The following is a 17,783-nucleotide window of genomic DNA, read 5'->3' as shown; positions in this document are numbered from 1 at the left end:
GACATAACTCTCCAAAACCGAGGCCACCAGAGAACCAGGGATATTTTTTTCTTTATTTGGAAAAACAGAATCTGTCTAGGAGCCTCCAGAATTATGAAGCCAACTGGGAAGACACAGCCCAGAAAATGATAGAGGACTTCTTCCCTGGAGCAGCAGAGAGACTCTGCATTAGAACATGAGGAAGAAAAGAGGCCCAGGAAAAGGAGGTAACTGATTATAGCAGTCAGCCCTTGCTCCAGTCAGCAGGTACAATGCAGACAACATGGAGTTTATCTCAGGTATGTTAACACATCTCTTAACTCTCTTACTTCCTGCACAAAATATTTAATTATAAGCTCTGTATAGCTACATACCCTAGGTAGAATCCAATACATATTTAAAGGTTGCCATTGACAAAGGGGTATGGAATATGTCTGCTAATGTCTAAAAGTAGAACACTGTGTATCAGTGGATTATGCTGTCTTGATATATAAAAATAAGTTATGTAATAAATATATATATATTGTATGTATGTACATATAGATGTGATAGATATAAATAACTAAAGAGAAAGATCTATGTAGGGAAAATTGGAGAGCTGGTAAAAGGTTGTAAGTATAGAGGTAAGTTCTCATTTAGAAGGTTTTGACTATAGACTTAAATCAAAGCCTACCAACCAACCTCATGACTCTATGCACAAACCTTCTATGTTAACCTAGCATACTTCGTTTTTCAATAAGGGGAGGTGACTATTATTAGAAAGTCGGGTACTCTTCAGGTGTGGAGAAAAAGAAAGGCAATAACAAAGAATTAAACCCCACAAACACAAAAAGAAGTAGATGGAAGAAAACCCTATCTTACAAAATATAAAGGCAAAGAAATATGGGAGAGACTTGTCACTGCTACCAGCATTGAAAGTTACTCTAAATAAATATTAAGAAGTTAATATTAAAATGCAACAGAGTGAATGGTTATAAGAAGAAGCAAGGGATTTTCTTTCCCTCAGGGAATCAAACTATTCATTGTTGTTTACAATCTTAGATACAATTACAATGCTAGGTGCATGTACACACAGTGTGTGTGTGTGTGTGTGTGTGTGTGTGTGTGTGTGTGTGTGTGTGTGAACGTGCACACATGTGTGCGTGTGTTAGAGCCAATGATGACTCTGAAAATAGCCATCGATGATTTCATGTACAACTCTAAACAGAAACAGCATTATGGATAAAATTGGAAAAATGCTTTGATTAAAAATGTGACTATATTATATACTTGAGCACATTTTCCATTAGAGCAAATTTATTGTTAGACTACTGTTGTAGAAACAGATATTTGAGGTAGTTATAAGGTAAATTATATAAGTAATTTATATTATATATTATATCACAAATGTGTATATATTATATTTACTATAGTATAGTGTAGTATATTAGTAATGAGGCAAATTATATAAAATATTCAAGGTAAATTATAAGGAGAAGAGTTTCTCATTGGCTCGCAGTACAGTAGACCCTGGTTTTGGAGGAGTTAGCCACATTTGTTTGTGTTTTGTTGGAGTAGCATAACTGATAGGATGACATGGTAGAGCTCATCCATGGCCAGAAGGAAAAGAGGCAGCAAGGAAGGGAAGATCCTGCCTTCCCCTCTATGGATGTGGCCCTGACGACCTAAGGACCTCCACTACTTTCATTTCTCAGAAATCCTTTTATCTCTCACCTGGGAGGAGGGGGGATGTTGAGACAGGGACAGGGTCTCTCTTTGTAAACCTCGCTTCTCTAGAACTTGCTCTGTAGACCTGTCTGGCTTCAAACTCACAGACTTCTCCCTGCCTCTGTCTCCTGTGTGCTCAAGTTAAAGGCATACTGTACACTACCAGCCAGCTGCACCTTTATTTGTTTTTCTTTTTATTTTGGGAACACATAAGTCTATGTTTTTCTTATAACACATAAGTCTTCGAAGGCAAGGTTCACATTCAAATCAAAGCAATTAATTTATTTCATGAAATGTGTGCATTTGTGTCAACCAGTTAGTCTATGAGCAAAAAAAAAAAAATAAAATAATTAAAGAAAACTGAAGATCTGTTGATTTTAAACACAACAGAACCAAATTATACTTCTTCATAACATGACAGTAATGGTTATAGTTGTGATGGAAGTAGAGAAATAGAAAGAAGGTGGGGGAGGGGATTAACTAAAAGATGAAGGCTTATCAATGTTAAGTGGAATTGCATAAAGACCACAACTAGGGCGCAGATAAGATCCTTCCTTATCCTAATGAATTTCAATTGGTAAATTTCACATTGCCAAATAAATAGAGAGAGGTAGCCTTATAGTAAGAATCTAGGAGCCAGAGACTTTAAAACTGTAATAGACATTGGTAATAATGGTCACCTCTCCAGAGAGCAGAGTGAATTACGAAGGGTGCTGAACACCACTGTAATCTTAGGATTAGAAGCTGCTGACATATTTGGTTGCTATGTATCTGTAATTTCTAACTTATATGTTTTTATTTTATTTGTGTAGACGTTTTGCCTACACACAAGTCTGTGTACCATACATGTGCAGTTCACATACATAGCACAGGAAACTAGAAGATGGAGTCATATCCCCCTAAAATGGAGTTACGAATGGTTGTGAGCTACCATGTGGTGCTGGGAACTAACTCCAGTCTTTGTCTGAATCACCAAGGGTTCTGAAACGCTGGTTATCTCTCCAGCCTTAAGCATCCATTTTTAGTCTCATTTTTATATGAATTAAGATTCTCTAGGGCTCATTGGCACCTCATTTCACTTATAATAAGTAGATTTCAGTCTAAGCTTGATGTCCCAAATGTCCCTGGACATTCTACTAAACCTTCTAGGAAGGACAAGCAAGAGCTAGTCACAGTTTTTTCTAAGACTCCTAGCATAAGATTACCCATTAGGGTTCAAGAGGGTTTTGGAGAATGGGTGTGTCTATCTCAGCAGCATTGGGGCTGTTCAAATGTATGTCAAAGGCAAGGCTCAGCACTTTAGGATAAAAGAGTTTGCTATTAGAATTTATATTAAAGACAATCTTTAGGGCTCGAGGTCTAGCTAAGTATTCGAAGGCTCTAAAGCATGAAAGAGTTTTGGGTCTCATCACCAGCACACCACCATCAACCCATCAACCCATCAACACAGCAACAGAACAGTATTCAATATCAGCCATAAAAAACCAAACCAAACCAAATCAAAACAGAACAGAACAAAAATCTGACTTACAAACACAATCACAGGCCAAGAAAGCACAAGTGCTTATGTATTATTTGAATGTTCATAATGCAAATAATTTATTTAAAAGTGACTAGTCTGTAAAGTGTGTGTGTGTGTGTGTGTGTGTGTGTGTGTGTGTGTGTAATATTTGTATCACTCGTGGATTGCTAACTATGCCCTTGTAGGGAAGACACTAGCTTTTCACTAATGTTGTATGTTGAGAGGGGTTTAGCATCTCTCCATTTAACCAATTTTTTTGTCTGTCACCTCTCCCTGGGATAGGAAACAAATATGGACAAATGTCACTTAGAATACACAGGAACCAAGATAGAGTATAAAGTCAAATTTGTTTTACCTGTGAAGAAGTGGGGGCTGGGAAGAAGCCAGGGAAGGGAGAAGGGCATAATAAATGAGGCAATATTGTAAAGGAAGACTAAGTTTTAATCTCTGTAAAGTATTCTAGTTACTGCTAGTGTTTGTGAGAGTCCCCTGACACATGACCCTGGTTAGTGACATCGCGGAGCTGTAACTGGAGAACAGTTGAATGGATTCTCTCCTTCGCCCTCTTTGACTCCATGGCCTTAAGCAAGTGTCTTAACCTCACGCACTTCCTTTCCCATCTTGAAAATCTGAATCTAGAGGAATGCGTGCTGACATCTCTTAAACATGGCAGAATGCAGACATCTAAGAAACAACCAAAATACTTGAAGTCCTGTACAGGCTGAGGGAGAGGCTTACAAGAGGCCACATGTTTTCTCAGTCTCTGACCTGCAGGCACACACCTGGGCTGGGTCAGGTTACACCCGGCTCCTTCCCACCTTCAGGTCAAGCCCTGGTGGATGGATGATAGACCCAGGACCCTCCTTAATTAAGCATACCAATCACCTAAAGCAACAAGAGGGTATTAGGGAATATTGGATGTCATTTAGTTTCTCTTTAAACTTCCTGTCCTTTTCATTATTTCAAAAGAGAAACACTGTTATTTTTTCCTCAAATTAAAAAAGAAAAAAACAAAAACAAAAACAAAAAAATAAAAAAAAACCAAACAACTAAATAACAAAAGAAAATCTTCTTAAAGGAGTAGATATCTATGAAGATAAAGCATTAATTCCACAGATGATGAGCTGCCCTGTGTTTGCTTCTACATTTGTCTAGAGGCTGTATGGACACAAATCCTGGATAACCTGTTTCCATTCACTGGTTCCTACTGTTTTTCCCTTTGGAAGATGGCCATGGTCAGGCACCATCTGGTTTTCTGAACGTTGGGTTGGCAAATCGTTGGGTCCTTCCTTCTGAGAGTCATCTTGTTTCCATTGCTGTTGCTTCCATTTCCTTACCACTGCCTTCACATTCATGGAGGGCTCGCTTCAGAAATGTTCTTAAATCACAACAGGAAAGGAAGGAGCAATGTCTCCTGTTGTCTAAAGAGGTCTCAGGTGTCTGGCTTCCTCCAGCTACAACAGAGAAAAACCATTCCCAAACTCAGAATCCTTCTCATGGAAAATCCATCCAGAAGACTTACTATCAGCCTAAGACAATCACTTAACATATCACTCCACTGGGTTTTTTCCTATCTTATAAAGGTAACTGCCATCTACTGTTAAGTTCTAAATGCCCCCCCCCCATAATGTGACCACAGCATGCTCACTGATGTCCCACTGCTTATTGTCATGAGTTCTTCTAAATAGAATCTTAGCCCTATGAAGTACTGACAAGATTGATTAAATATACTCACAGACTATCAGAAACACAGTGTTAATTGGGTAAAGCACAAACCACTGATTTCTGGGGACAGCTACCCACTAAACTTAATTTCTAGAATAGTCTTGTCCAAATGTGAACAGTGGCTTCAGATAAAATCTATCAGTGTTCATGAGTAATTATTGATGCCCATTATTGGTCAGGTATGGTAGCACATACCTGCCAATCCAGCTCTTGAGAGGTAGAGACAGAAGAAGCAGAAATTGAAAATCATGCTTGACTTCAAAATGAATTCAATTTCAGGCTATAGTCTGAGCTACATGGCACCCTGGGTTAAAAAGGAAACAAAATTATGTCTCAATTAGGTTAATGATGAATAAATATACAGATGATAGATAAAAGACAGATTATATAGGGAGATCTAGATGATAGGTAGACAGATAGATGGTAGATAGATAGATAGACGATAGATAGATGATAAACACAGATAAATAGACAGACAGATGAAAGACAGATAACCTTACAGTAGCATAATGTAATAATATTATGAATTAAATAGCATTAACACACATGGGTCACTTATACAATATGATATAAAATTTTAGGAAAAATAAAAATTTTTCAGGTTTTAGAAGGATATATGTTTGTTTCCATGTTTGACAGTTTGCAACATGACCTTATGATTGGTGTTTAACTTCTATGTATCTCAGATTTATTATCCAAAAACAAAGTAAAAAAGAATAAAGTACATGTACTGTATCAATATGTCACCAGAATTAAAAATAGTGACTACAAAACACAGACTTCAGTGCTTGGTGCATAGTCTGCTTTCACGAATTATGGCTTTAGCTGGGCATGGGGTACACACCTACAATCAGAGGCAAGGTTAGTATCACGAGTTCAAGGAGGATAAAACCAAGTTAGAGGTCAGCTTTGGCTACACAGGGAGAGCATCACAAGAAGAGGAATGGCAAGAGAAGGAGGAAGGGAGAGGAAGAGGGGAGGGGAGAGAAGAAAGGCTTCTAAACTTGAAAATGTTGATTACAAGATTGCCATGTTTTTGTGTCCTCTATGTAGATAATCAGTTTGAATTAAATATTGAACATAAGGAGAAATTAAGTTTAGCAAGGCAGAGGCTACAGGTATCCTAGAAGATAGTGCTTTTCTTTAGGGCAAGCCATTTCACATGCTGGCAGTGACAATGAGCTAACCACCATTTGAGAGAGATGTAGGGCTTGTTGTCTCAAAAATCAACACTGCATATTCAAATTGAGCTTGCAGCACGTAAAGTCAACTTGGCTTAAAACCGTTTGTAAACTCATATAATAAAAGTTTCAGATCAGCAAGTGAGTTGTGTCTATTAAACACTAAATTTCTCTGGCATAATTAAGACTCGTTTAAAGAAGAATCACTCTGATAGTCAGCAGAAGCAGAAGCTAATTCCTGTTCTTTATTGACTCAAAGCCTTGACTGTACTGTGATCATGAGGCTGATGAAGGAAGCCAGGTGTTGTCTACCTACTGTCTTACTGTGATTTGTGCTACTGTAACAGACTCACGGAGGCTTGCTGAATTATAAAGTAGTTTGTTTGGTTCATGGTTCTGAAGGCTGACATAGCTAAAATTATGAATGATATATTTCCTTTGGTTCTTTCCTATTACTATAATAGGCCATGTGGACAAGGTAACTTACAGAGTAAAAGGGGTTGTTGTATCTCACAAGTCTGGAAGTTCAGTTTAAAAAGATACAAATACCAGGAGTGTTCTTCTCGTAGAATCCCATTCCATGAAAGAACAAGGTACTGACTGCAGAAGACAAAGGGTGGAAGTGTAGGTGGCCTCTACTCTCTCTCCCTCCTTTTGTAGGGCCACCAGTGTTCACTCACTGGGGCTTGAGTTCATGAATTTATTTGATACAAATCACCTCCCAAAGACCCCATGTCTAAACACTGTAATGTATATGTTTCTATGCTGTTCATATCTTGCAGATAGGTTTAGATTTTAGTAGATTCAAAGCCTACCATGCTCTAGCGTAGATATTATGTGCTGTTTTTTAATCCGAAGTGATTTGATGATTAAGTCACAATGTTATTTAATATTGCCAAGAAGGACTCTTACTGGCTGTACAAGCACTAAAGGAACACAGCGCCTAAGTGTTATAATGTAAGCATCCACAGCAATTGAGAAAATTTGTCTAGATAAAAACAGGCAATGGATACATATTTGAAGACTGGGAACATAGCTAGGTCCCTTTCTCCTTCTCATGGTAAAAGAAGTTAAAAAAATTATGGTTCAATGCAAAGATTAAAATGCAAAAGAATTCTAAAAGTTTAGTGAAGCATTAAATAAAATTCATTTGGATTATACTTTTTAAATATTTCTCCGATAGTAATATAAAACATTGATCAAATTAGAAAAAGTATTTCTAGCTTCTAAGTGTCCAATATGTAAGTAAGTATGTGTATTTGCACTTCACTTGTTTGTTTTATATTTTGAGACAGGATTTTTTTTTCTGTAGCACTGACAGTTCTAAAACTTGCTATGTTGTCCAGGCTGACCTAGACCTCACAGATTTGCCTCCCTCAGTCCGATAAGTGTTGAGGTGTAAACCATGCACTATCCTACTCAAAATGTTATATGTGAATATAAGTGATATATAGAAATAATTATACACATATTAAAAAGGGGGCAGAAGGGGGAGAGAGAAAGAGAGAAGAGAGTTATACAAAAAACAGAAGAGGGAACAAATTCAGAGTTAGTCAAAGAAATAAATGTCAGTTATGCACGATTGACGTATTTTCTTCAAATCTGATCAATGCATAAGAATATACATATGTGTGCCTCTGTGTGTGTGGGGGTGCGTGTTGAGCGTGTATGTCCATGTTATCGTATGTGAGTAAGGGTATACATACTTCAAGTTGTTTGTGTAGGGTCAAGGACAGCTTTGTATGTTAGTCCTCAACTCTCATGTTTGAGTCTCTTCTTAGTTGTTCCCTGCTATCAATCTGGCCCAAGAGCTTCTGGGAATTCTGCTGTCCTGCCTTTCATGTCACCCTAGTAGCGCAAGAATTGTAGAAATGTGCTGCTGTGTCTAGCTTTTAAATGATTATGAGATGTAAACTTAGGTTTTCATGTCCAATAATGAGCCTAGCTCAGTTGTCTCCACAAGATGGCTTTTCAAGCCTTAGAGATGTATTTAAAATTATACATAATATAGAAAATTTGGACACAATCCAGTATTACTATGAAATAGACCTTTTCCTTTATACTTTATTTGGTCTGAACTATGGTTTTCAGTGTTTAGGTTTGCCTGTGATTTCTTAGAACATTGCCCAAACACCAAAAAAATTTATTTTCTATGAAATGAAGTTTAAAAATTAAGTCTTATAATTAAAAAATCATTTGAACTTTAGCAATAAAAAGCTAGGTATTTTCTTTTGTACCTTAACTTGCTCAATAGATAGCAGACATCTGGAGATAGTGTGTTTATAAAAGTAGCAATAGATTTTTAGCTGTTCAATTATGGGTAAACCTGTGTTCTGGCTATCTACGGGTACATACCACCGGCAGCTCACTCTGCTGTAAATCTTGGCTTTGGGTCTCCACGTGTATAGAAATGATGAATGTAAAACTGGATTAATTAAGGTCTACAGAGATATCTCAAGTGATAAAATGTTTGCTGTGCAAGCATTAGGACTCAAATTAGGATTCTCTACCTCCCTGTAAAAGAAAAGCATGCTGGTACAAAGGGTGGTGGTGCCTGCCTGACACTGGACAGGTTAATTCTTGGGGATGACTGGACCACCAATCATGCCAGGTTGGTGAGCTCCAGGTTCAGTGAGTCATGATATCTCAAAAAATACATGGAGGTAGATGCTTGACATAAAACTGTGACCTCTACAGAGGAACGCATACACACAGGGTGGGGACGTTTTGAAATGCTGATATAATAAGATGTTCTCATTGCCCTTTCACTCCTGGGAATGTAAGAGAGTGTGCTTTCTTTCCATTCAGAGCCTTGAGGAATGGAATGCTCTCGCCAGGTGACCCTGAAGAGGGACAGAGATAGATTCCAAGGACTCTGATGAGCTGTGAAGGTCTCATATTTGTTTCTCGTTCCAGCTCCTAGCTCCACTCTAACTTTACCCTCTCATTTAGAGTCCCAAATGATGTTTTATAGTAAGGCAGTTTATTCTCTTATCAGGAGAATAAATGAATCATAGTTTAATGCTTTGTCCTTGTTAGCATCCAAACTGAGAACTCATGGTGTCTGTACCTTACAAGGGGCCACTGTGGATGAGTAGATGGCTACCAAGTAGAAGGCCTGCCCAAGGTAGTGGGGGATTCACATGCTATAAGTTTTGTTGATTCATTTCTTAATTCGTTTGGGAAAGATTATGAATATTGGGGGAAGCTCAACTTTTTAGTCTGTTCCTTACAATCCAAAGTTAGGTAAATGTGTGCAAGATGGAAAGTCATCTTCAAGTTGAGGTCATTTAACCCTTTATATGTCAAGTTAAAAGTTTGAATCTTAGGTAAAAGGAGGCTCTCCTTCCAGCTTTCACATGGGAGACTTGAAAGAGCCAAACAGGAATCAAGCATAACTGGAAATTTCCTTCTGTCCTAAAAATATCAAGAACCCACCTGTTACTTAGAGCTCTATTGAGTAAAAAGTGAGCTTTGAACAGTGGAGCTTGGGACCCCTGATTTAAGCAGGATCAGCAAAAACCAGTCTCTTCTTTATCTCAAATTAACTACAAATTCAATTAGAATAAAAATCTTCGCTCACCCTGCCGAAGAGATTTTACACAAAGAAAAGCAGATGTTCCCACCACATTGAGAGCACTTTGCCCAGCAGTTGATGGAATTTTCCATCTTGCAAGTCCAATCAGTGGTGAAAGATACACAGAGGCAGCCTTTCCCACTCTGAAAACAGCTTCCATTTCCTGCGCGCCTTTAATTAGATTTACTTCTTCAACTGAAATAATATCAGGCTGAAAGAATGCGAGGGGGGAAAGTTTGCTTAATATTGGGTTTGCGAGGGACTGGAGAGATTGCTCCATCTCTAAAGTGCTTGTGGCAAAGCACTGTGACTTGAGTTCAATTCCCATTATAAAGGTAAAAATGCAGGATGAGGTAGAGTTGGAAGCATCGTAGAAGACAGGCAGACTCCCTGCAAGTTGCTTATTAACCAGCATAGTAGTAATGGTGGAGTCCCAAGAAAGGCACCTTCTCTGAGAAAGCAGTTTGGACAAGTCCTTAGGAACAACACCTAAGGTTGAAGGCTGGCCTCCACAGGCATGTGAACATCCCCACTCCCCCCAGCACCACTCCAATACTGAATCAGCAAACCCAGAAAAGGTTAAATATTTACTCCAAGGCGCTTTCACAGGTGAAGCTTTTCTTATTTATTGAGAGTTTGTTCAGCTGGACAATACATAGTAGTAAAACTAACCACTAGAGAGTGTAATGAGATCATAGTTAATTTGATGTTGAGCTTTGAACAAATAAAGGAACACAAATGGAAATTAGGAAAGGCCTACAATAGACTTATATAGCTGGCTTTCTTTCTTTCTTTCTTTCTTTCTTTCTTTCTTTCTTTCTTTCTTTCTTTCTTTCCACATAAGGAATGGCACATGAGCCAAGGTACCCAGTGAAGAGACACTGGGCCTCAGGTGGAGTCAGAGGCACTGATATAGAAGGGACACACACAGGCTGCCACGATCTCTTCAGCTTCTGGAAATGTCATAATGTATGTTAAGATATATAAAACCGATTATAGTTTATATTCATCTGTTTCATCAGAGAGGAAACTTTAGTGATAACAGTGAGATCATATTTTCAATTTTTCCTAGAATAGTAATGAATTATTAATACACACATGTTATTTTTTATTATTAATTATTAATTTATTTAAGCTCCCTTTATTATTAGGTCTATTACTAAATAAAGGGAAAAAAACCACTTGATGCTGAGTTTCCATTTCTTTCCACAGGATGGCATTGAAATATGTCACACCTTTGTTCAAATATTCCCTTATCAGTATTGGATAAGTATTCTTACACATCCTTTTATTCCTAGCCTTCATGGTTTTCTTTCAGTCTAGTTAATCTTCCCCCACTCCGCTGATCCCAACCCAATGCAGCCAGACTGACTTTTTCTGAACCGTGCACCTGTTTGTAAGCATCTCCACTTTAAGTGGCCAGGAATCTTCTTCCTAAGGAAGTGCCCCACGGATCCGGTGTTTTTCCAGGGCCCTTCTCTTTCCTGGGCCATTTCCTTTGCCTGTTCCTATTCTCTATCTATTTCCTGTTAGATGATTCTTCAATTCACATTGCCCTTAGCTCATTTTTTAAACGTGTATGTCCCAGAAAATGTTATGGACCCCAAGTTAAGCCCCAAACAATAGGGAGATGGACTGTAAACCCAGTAAGCCAGGAACTGCAGCTGCAGACTGTAAAGGGTGCCAGGGAGAAAAGGACAGAAGCTAAGAGAGGATGGAAGAGTGATGTTTACATCAGGGAAACACCAGATGTAGCAGAGGTGACACTGGATCTAACTGAAGCAAGTGACATTGTAGGAATAGCTGACATCTGGCAACCATCTTGGATCTTTTGGCATGTAGACTAGACTGCTTTGATTATAGAAATGAATATTATTTAGTTAAAACAATCATTTGGACACACCAACAGAGCAGTCTGCTCATGTCTGGCCCGGCAGGCTACTGATATTGGCACCTTCTCTAGATATCTTGATAGGTTACAGTTATGTGCTTCCCTCTCTATCTTCCTGTTACACTTTCATATCTAGAATCATGAACCATATTACCATTATCAATGTTCCCATATGTATCTGTCTAAGTTGTAGAATTTTATTCATCTTCCTCTATTGGGCGTCTAGCATACACCATTGGCATTAATAATGGTTGAAGCATTTATTGTTAAATAAATGATGAGATGAATATATGATTAAGCAAATGAGTAAGTAAGCAAGCAGATGAATTTACTAGCAATGGCTCTTCAGGGCAGAAAGCAGGAAAATAATGAAATATTCATTCTTTTCTAGATATATATTGTCTAAGTATTCTAAATTAATGGAATGTTTTCTTCTTAGCATATTATTTACTAACATTTCTTCATTCATAAAATGGTGAGAATGATTGAAATATATTTGCATGATATATATATATATATGTACATATATGTTACATATGAATTAACATATGATATAGAGCAATGCATATCCTTTCATATGTCCTCTGCACATTCTTCAGAGGCACGGGTATTAAGGAGCTCTGAGAAGGCAACAAGAAGTCAGTGTGTTAGGATGATTCTTCTTTGAAAAGCAGGTAACACAGAAGTGGTATCTGGGCTGGTCATGTTAGGGTTTAGGGACAATGGCGTGGAAGCTGAAAGACAGTTCGGTTCAGCATGTTTAAGGATAAAAAAATGAGATGCCATCTGGAAACTCACATACTAAAGACCAGAGATACAGTAAGAATCACTGTTGACCCTGAACTTGAAAACTCCACTGGCCTTTCTTTAAATGTCTCCATGCTCTACCTACCATTCAGTCATAGGAGCCATGCCTTTTAAGTATTTCACATAAATTGTAACCATAGAACATTATAAAAAATCTACGAGGTTTAGCTTGGAGCCTGGCTAATGGTGTTTGCCAAAGGTTAGCTGTTGTTAGTTTCTCTTACAGTACTGAAGGAGGGAAGCATCATCATAAACATTGTTTCTTTTTCCCTTTCAACTTATTTTGGCTACAGCTTGTAAAGAAGCCACTAGATCTTATCTTGTCCACTCATGTGGCAAGGAAGTCAGCTCCAACAGTCTCAACATTTGCCCATTGTTATATAAGGTCCAAATGACAACCCTACTTTAAGTCCAGGGTAGTAGAACCTTTAGATTATCATATATATTAGACTAAATTTTAACTTTGAGATCATTATAGATTAATAGATAGGTTAAAGACTATTAAACAGTTCTTTACTCAGTTTCTCCCTGAGCTGAATTCTTGCTATGTATAGTGTCATCAGAAGAAATATTGTTTTCTTATGTAATATAACCGTGGGGTCCTTCCCAATGCCCTCTAACAGGTACCTCCCTGGTCCTACCTATCTTTCACCTTACCATGCTATTGTGTCAACATTGGTACATAAATAGATGCATGGAACAGGCAACATTGTAAACTTAGTGTCTGTCATTTCCCCAAATCTGGAGTCCGTCATGTAGATGGACACAGGCCTCTTCAGCTGCTGTTATTGGTATGTGAGCATTTGGGATTCGATTCTCAAAATTTTAGCTGTGATGTGTTTTGGTGTGGATTTCTTTGAATTTATCTGGTTAAAACTCACTGTTTTGAGACTGAAGGAACACCCATTCAGAGCCTGCCCCACATGTGGCCCATACATATACAGCCACCAAACTAGATAAGATGGATGAAGCAAAGAAGTGCAGACCAACAGGAACCAGATGTAGATCTCTCCTGAGAGACACAGCCAGAATACAGCAAATACAGAGGCGAATGCCAGCAGCAAACCACAGCACTGAGAATAGGACCCCCATTGAATGAATCAGAGAAAGGACTGAAAGAGCTTGAAGGGGCTCGAGACCTCATATGTACAACAATGTCAAGCAACCAGAGCTTCCAGGGACTAAGCCACTACCCAAAGACTATACATGGACTGACCCTGGACTCTGACCTCATAGGTAGCAATGAATATTCTAGTAAGATCACCAGTGGAAGGGGAAGCCCTGGGTCCTGCTAAGACTGAACCCCCAGTGAACGTGATTGTTGGGGGGAGGGTGGCAATGGGGGTAGGATGGGGAGGGGAAGCCCATATAGAAGGGAAGGGGGAGAGGTTAGGGGGATGTTGGCCTGGAAACTGGGAAAGGGAATAACAATTGAAATGTAAGTAAGAAATACCCAATTTAATAAAGATGGAGAAAAAAAACTCACTGTTTTATAAATAAGATATATATGATGATATATGATGGTATATAAATATATACATATAGATATAGATACTAGAGATTAGATAGAGATGAGATGGAGATGATATACAGATAGATATAGATATAGATTAGATAGATATAGATGATAGAGATAAAGAAAGAGGTAGATAGACAGATCTCCAAGTTTAGGGAAACTTATTAGGGAAACTTTTCAATCCCTTACCTTCTTTCCCTATAGGACTTTGATAATGTAAATGTCATGTCTTTTGTTATAGCCAGAAATCCTTGTATCCCAGGATTTTACCTTTTTTTCAGACTACTTTTTGAAGAAAGTATCAGTGCTTTCTAAAGATCAGCCATCTTCATGGCTTCCAGTTCATCCGTGTTTCTTGTCTCGCTTCCATTCTGCTGTAGAGTCCGTCTGAACGCTGCATTTTTATGCTTATTTTTGCATTTTTTCAGTTAAAGCATTTTCTAACTGGCTTATCATTGTATCTGTGATTTTTGTAGGACAATTTTTTTTCTCTTTTTCCTAATTCTTCATGGAGGCCTTCCTTCTTCCTCCCTTCTCCCACCCCTTGTGTCTATTAGTGTGAAGAGTATTTACATTGTGTACTGAATCATTTCCAGCATATCTGGTTTAAAATCTTGGCTAGATAATTTTTTGCATTTATGTCGGTTTGTGTCCTATATTATTTGTTGCTTTGTTTCTTGCAGTTTGGTTTCATTCTTTCTCTAGACATGATGAGATGATGATGAAGATGAAGATGATGATGATGATGATGATGATGATGATGGATTGGTTGATTGATTGATTGAAATATGGACATTGAGAAGCTATCGAGTTCTTTAAACTTTCTCTTTTTTGTCATTTCTTTCCTCTCTCTCTCTCTCTCTCTCTCTCTCTCTCTCTCTCTCTCTCTCTCTCTTTCTTTCTTTCTTTTCTTTATCTGGAGCTGAGGACCAAACCCAGGGCCTTGCGCTTGATAGGCAAGCGCTCTGCCACTGAGCTTGTTTTGTAGCTATCTTCCTCTGAGACCACTCTAGCTGAGAAAGGGGATAAGATAAGATGGAAGGCACCTCAGTTGTTTCCATTGACAGATGAGAGGGAAGGAAGACAGGATGTGGTTCGCTGCCATCGAACTGGAATAAATCTCCAGCAACTCTTCCCCATGTGGGAGGGACAGATGTGCCTGCTGTGACTCCACATGTGCTTTCTCCCAGAATCCTAAGGTGGGGCTCTTGTCTGCCTTGCAGAAGTGAATGTTTCTGCTCCCCACATTAGCTCCCGGGGCCTCTGGTTAGTTTCCTGTGGTCAGCCTGATGAAGCGGCTATTTTTTTTTCCTCCTTGGCTTCCAGTTTCTTTGACGTAGAAGGGAGAGAAGGTGGAGAGGGGGCAAGAGAAGCGAGGGGAAGCAATCATGAGAGGCCATCTCATCTATGTCTGTCGCGACTCTGGGTTCCCGGACTCTCTGAGATATAGTTCTCAGGAAAATGAAGGAAAGGGAAAACTCAGGATCTTCCTTGCTCTCCTTGTGCTCTGAAAATCAAGGTCAGCTTGACGTCTCCTCTCCACATTTCAAGAGTTTCTTAGGTGTGTTTCGTATAAATTCCCAGCATGGTGGCTATACATAGAATAAGAAACAGAAAAGAAAAAAAAAGAATTCTACCACACCCTCGACACTGTCAACAAGAACACTGACAAAGTCAGAGCTGTAAATCACACCGATACTTGATTACTCCAAGCATCTTTTTGTCACAGTTTGTTCTTCTTCTGTGGAAGTAGTGCCTCTTTCTCTCAGAGCCCCAGGCTGTTCTGGGGAGTGGTGATCCTCCCGGAGTCTCGGGAGTTACAGGCATGGGCCACTGTCACCAGCTTGGTCCTCATTTGTTTTCAGCAGAAAGTTAATTTTCTTTACTCATCTGTATATGTCAACTTAATCAATATGTCATTAAAAAAAATCCAACCTAACATCTCAGTTATGGCAAATAGAGAATTCCACCTCCAATCCCAATTCCTTGAGGCCTCCTTGATTAGCACTGAAGTCCTAATCAGAGCCTTCACCTCACAGGTCTCTCTCACTGAAGAGAGAACCAGCACAGTCATTTTTTTGACCTTTAATTTCCCTCTTCTGGTAATTCCACAGCACTCACTGAGAAGCTGTTCCTTTTCATATTTCACAAGCCCTGTTCTCTTAACTATAGACAATATATTTATTTTAATCACTGAACTACTATCAAAGCAGACATAGAATTTTGTACCCAACATCATCATTCTAAAATACCAAACATCTTTTTTTCCTTAATTTATGCTCCCAAAGTTTTAAAGTGTCTGTTTATATAGTACAGCAAAAGTATCCACTGCAAATTAAGTGCTGAATGTGGGAAAGTGCGATTGGTATTGCTAATACAGGCTTGTCACTCAGTGGGTTGGTAGGTCCTTATGGTATGAGCAGATCATTTCAAAATGTTTTTCATTTTTATCGTTAGCCACAGACTAGATAGTTAATATCATTAACCCACTGAAGTTGAGCTGGTAAGATACTCCACAGAGTTTTAGTTTAATATTATATCTAGGTGTTTGGCTTTATGGACACACTTGTGACACTGTGGACTTAAATAAAAATATACTTATTTTATATCATCAAAAATTAAGTGTAAGGGCTGGCAAGATGGCTGAATGGAGAAAGAGGCTTGCCAAAAACCCCAATGAACTGAGTTCAAATTCCAGAATCCACAAGGTCGTTCGCTTCCAACTTAGAAAAATCTTCATTCCATGCTCACCTAGGTAGCACTGAGGCAAGCTCTCAGGACCTTATCAGGACTCCAAAAGCATCAGGAGAAAGCAACAAAATGAGGACCCCCAAACCACTTTCTAGATAGACTTGACCTGGAACACATCAGATATTACTGTCTCAATATTTCTTTTGCAGATCCTGCGGAATGGAAGGTATTGCAATTTTGCTGGTATCGGTGACCCGGCATCTCTGAATTATTTCCTGCTTTGGTTTACAGAGGAATAAGCCTGTAATTAATTATATATCAGAACATGAGAATCGACCTGGCAATGATGTACAGGCTAAGAACGCTCTATTTACATATGTAGGTTATTTAAAATATGTTGTGTTAGATAAATATTTAAAATTCCTTCTTATTTGGCTTATAAAGTGCTCAAAAAGAGGCTGCAGTTTGACTTTACAGAAGGTTCAAAAGTGAGATATTTGACATAGGCATCGTCCCTGCCCAGTCAACATTACCTCCTGTCCTTGCTTGGCAAGGCACACAGGAAACATCCTTAATAAAAACAACAACATCAATTATTTACATCAACGCTGAAATGTATAATGATGGGAGAAAGTTGGTCTTCAGGAATTCATATAGCTTACAGAACATAGAAGTACAAGGAGCCTAGGCATGAATTTTCAAAATGTCCGACTCAGGGAGAGGAGTCGAAATGGATAGGATGTATGGAAAACAGTGGTTGCACAATAAAATGTTCCCGCTGTGGGTAATTTTCTCCTTGCAAATAAACGTCCAGTTTTACTTTTAAAGGGAAATAAAACAAATTAGAGAGCCTAAAGAGATTTTTCCATGTCTGTCAAATCAACACGACCCTGCTAAGAAGAACAGACACCGGGAGGTGACAAGGTGGGAAGATAAGAAGGTCTCAATGATACACAGGAGGAATCCTGCCGAAATTGATGAGGGCGCCCTGAAGTTAACTTTTCTCCAGAGGGTTTACCTATACCTGCGTTTGGTCCCTGCAGAACGGATCTGTGAACACGGAGATCCACCAGGGGGAGCAGTTCACCAGCACAAAACCAACCTTCCTGAAGGAAGTCGCTGAAGGCACCTCTTCCTCTCAATTTACACAGCTGACAGGACCCTGATTTTATCAGTTCTCCTAGATG

At 38.8% G+C, this 17,783-nt stretch overlaps 2 long non-coding RNA genes across 9 annotated transcripts in view; one reads left to right on the top strand and one right to left on the bottom strand.

The window, feature by feature from the left end:
• The window catches only part of LOC120099851 (uncharacterized), a 178,459-nt gene that overhangs the window by 26,284 nt on the left and 134,392 nt on the right, over positions 1-17,783 (bottom strand). For 3 of the 8 annotated variants that reach the window (XR_015647100.1, XR_015647102.1, XR_015647101.1), the window contains 2 exons: positions 5,129-5,237; positions 4,546-4,662 (listed from right to left, as the gene is read on the bottom strand). The exons of 2 other annotated variants lie outside the window; for them this stretch is intronic. This is a non-coding gene — a long non-coding RNA (uncharacterized LOC120099851). Of the gene's footprint in view, positions 1-1,887; positions 4,663-5,128; positions 5,238-13,833; positions 15,498-17,783 lie in introns of those variants that run through there. 3 more of the 8 variants (XR_015647108.1, XR_015647106.1, XR_015647110.1) reach the window with 3 other exon arrangements.
• On the top strand, positions 121-17,452 carry LOC134485135 (uncharacterized). Its single transcript, XR_015647113.1, has 2 exons — positions 121-278; positions 16,806-17,452. It is a non-coding gene; the product is annotated as an uncharacterized LOC134485135 (long non-coding RNA).

This window comes from Rattus norvegicus, chromosome 1 (assembly GCF_021556685.1).
Source record: "Rattus norvegicus strain SHRSP/BbbUtx chromosome 1, alternate assembly SHRSP_T2T, whole genome shotgun sequence".
NCBI classification, from domain to species: Eukaryota; Metazoa; Chordata; class Mammalia; order Rodentia; family Muridae; genus Rattus; species Rattus norvegicus.
The sequence above is the reverse complement of the archived record's forward strand: the minus strand, read 5'-3'. Positions and strand labels throughout refer to the sequence as shown.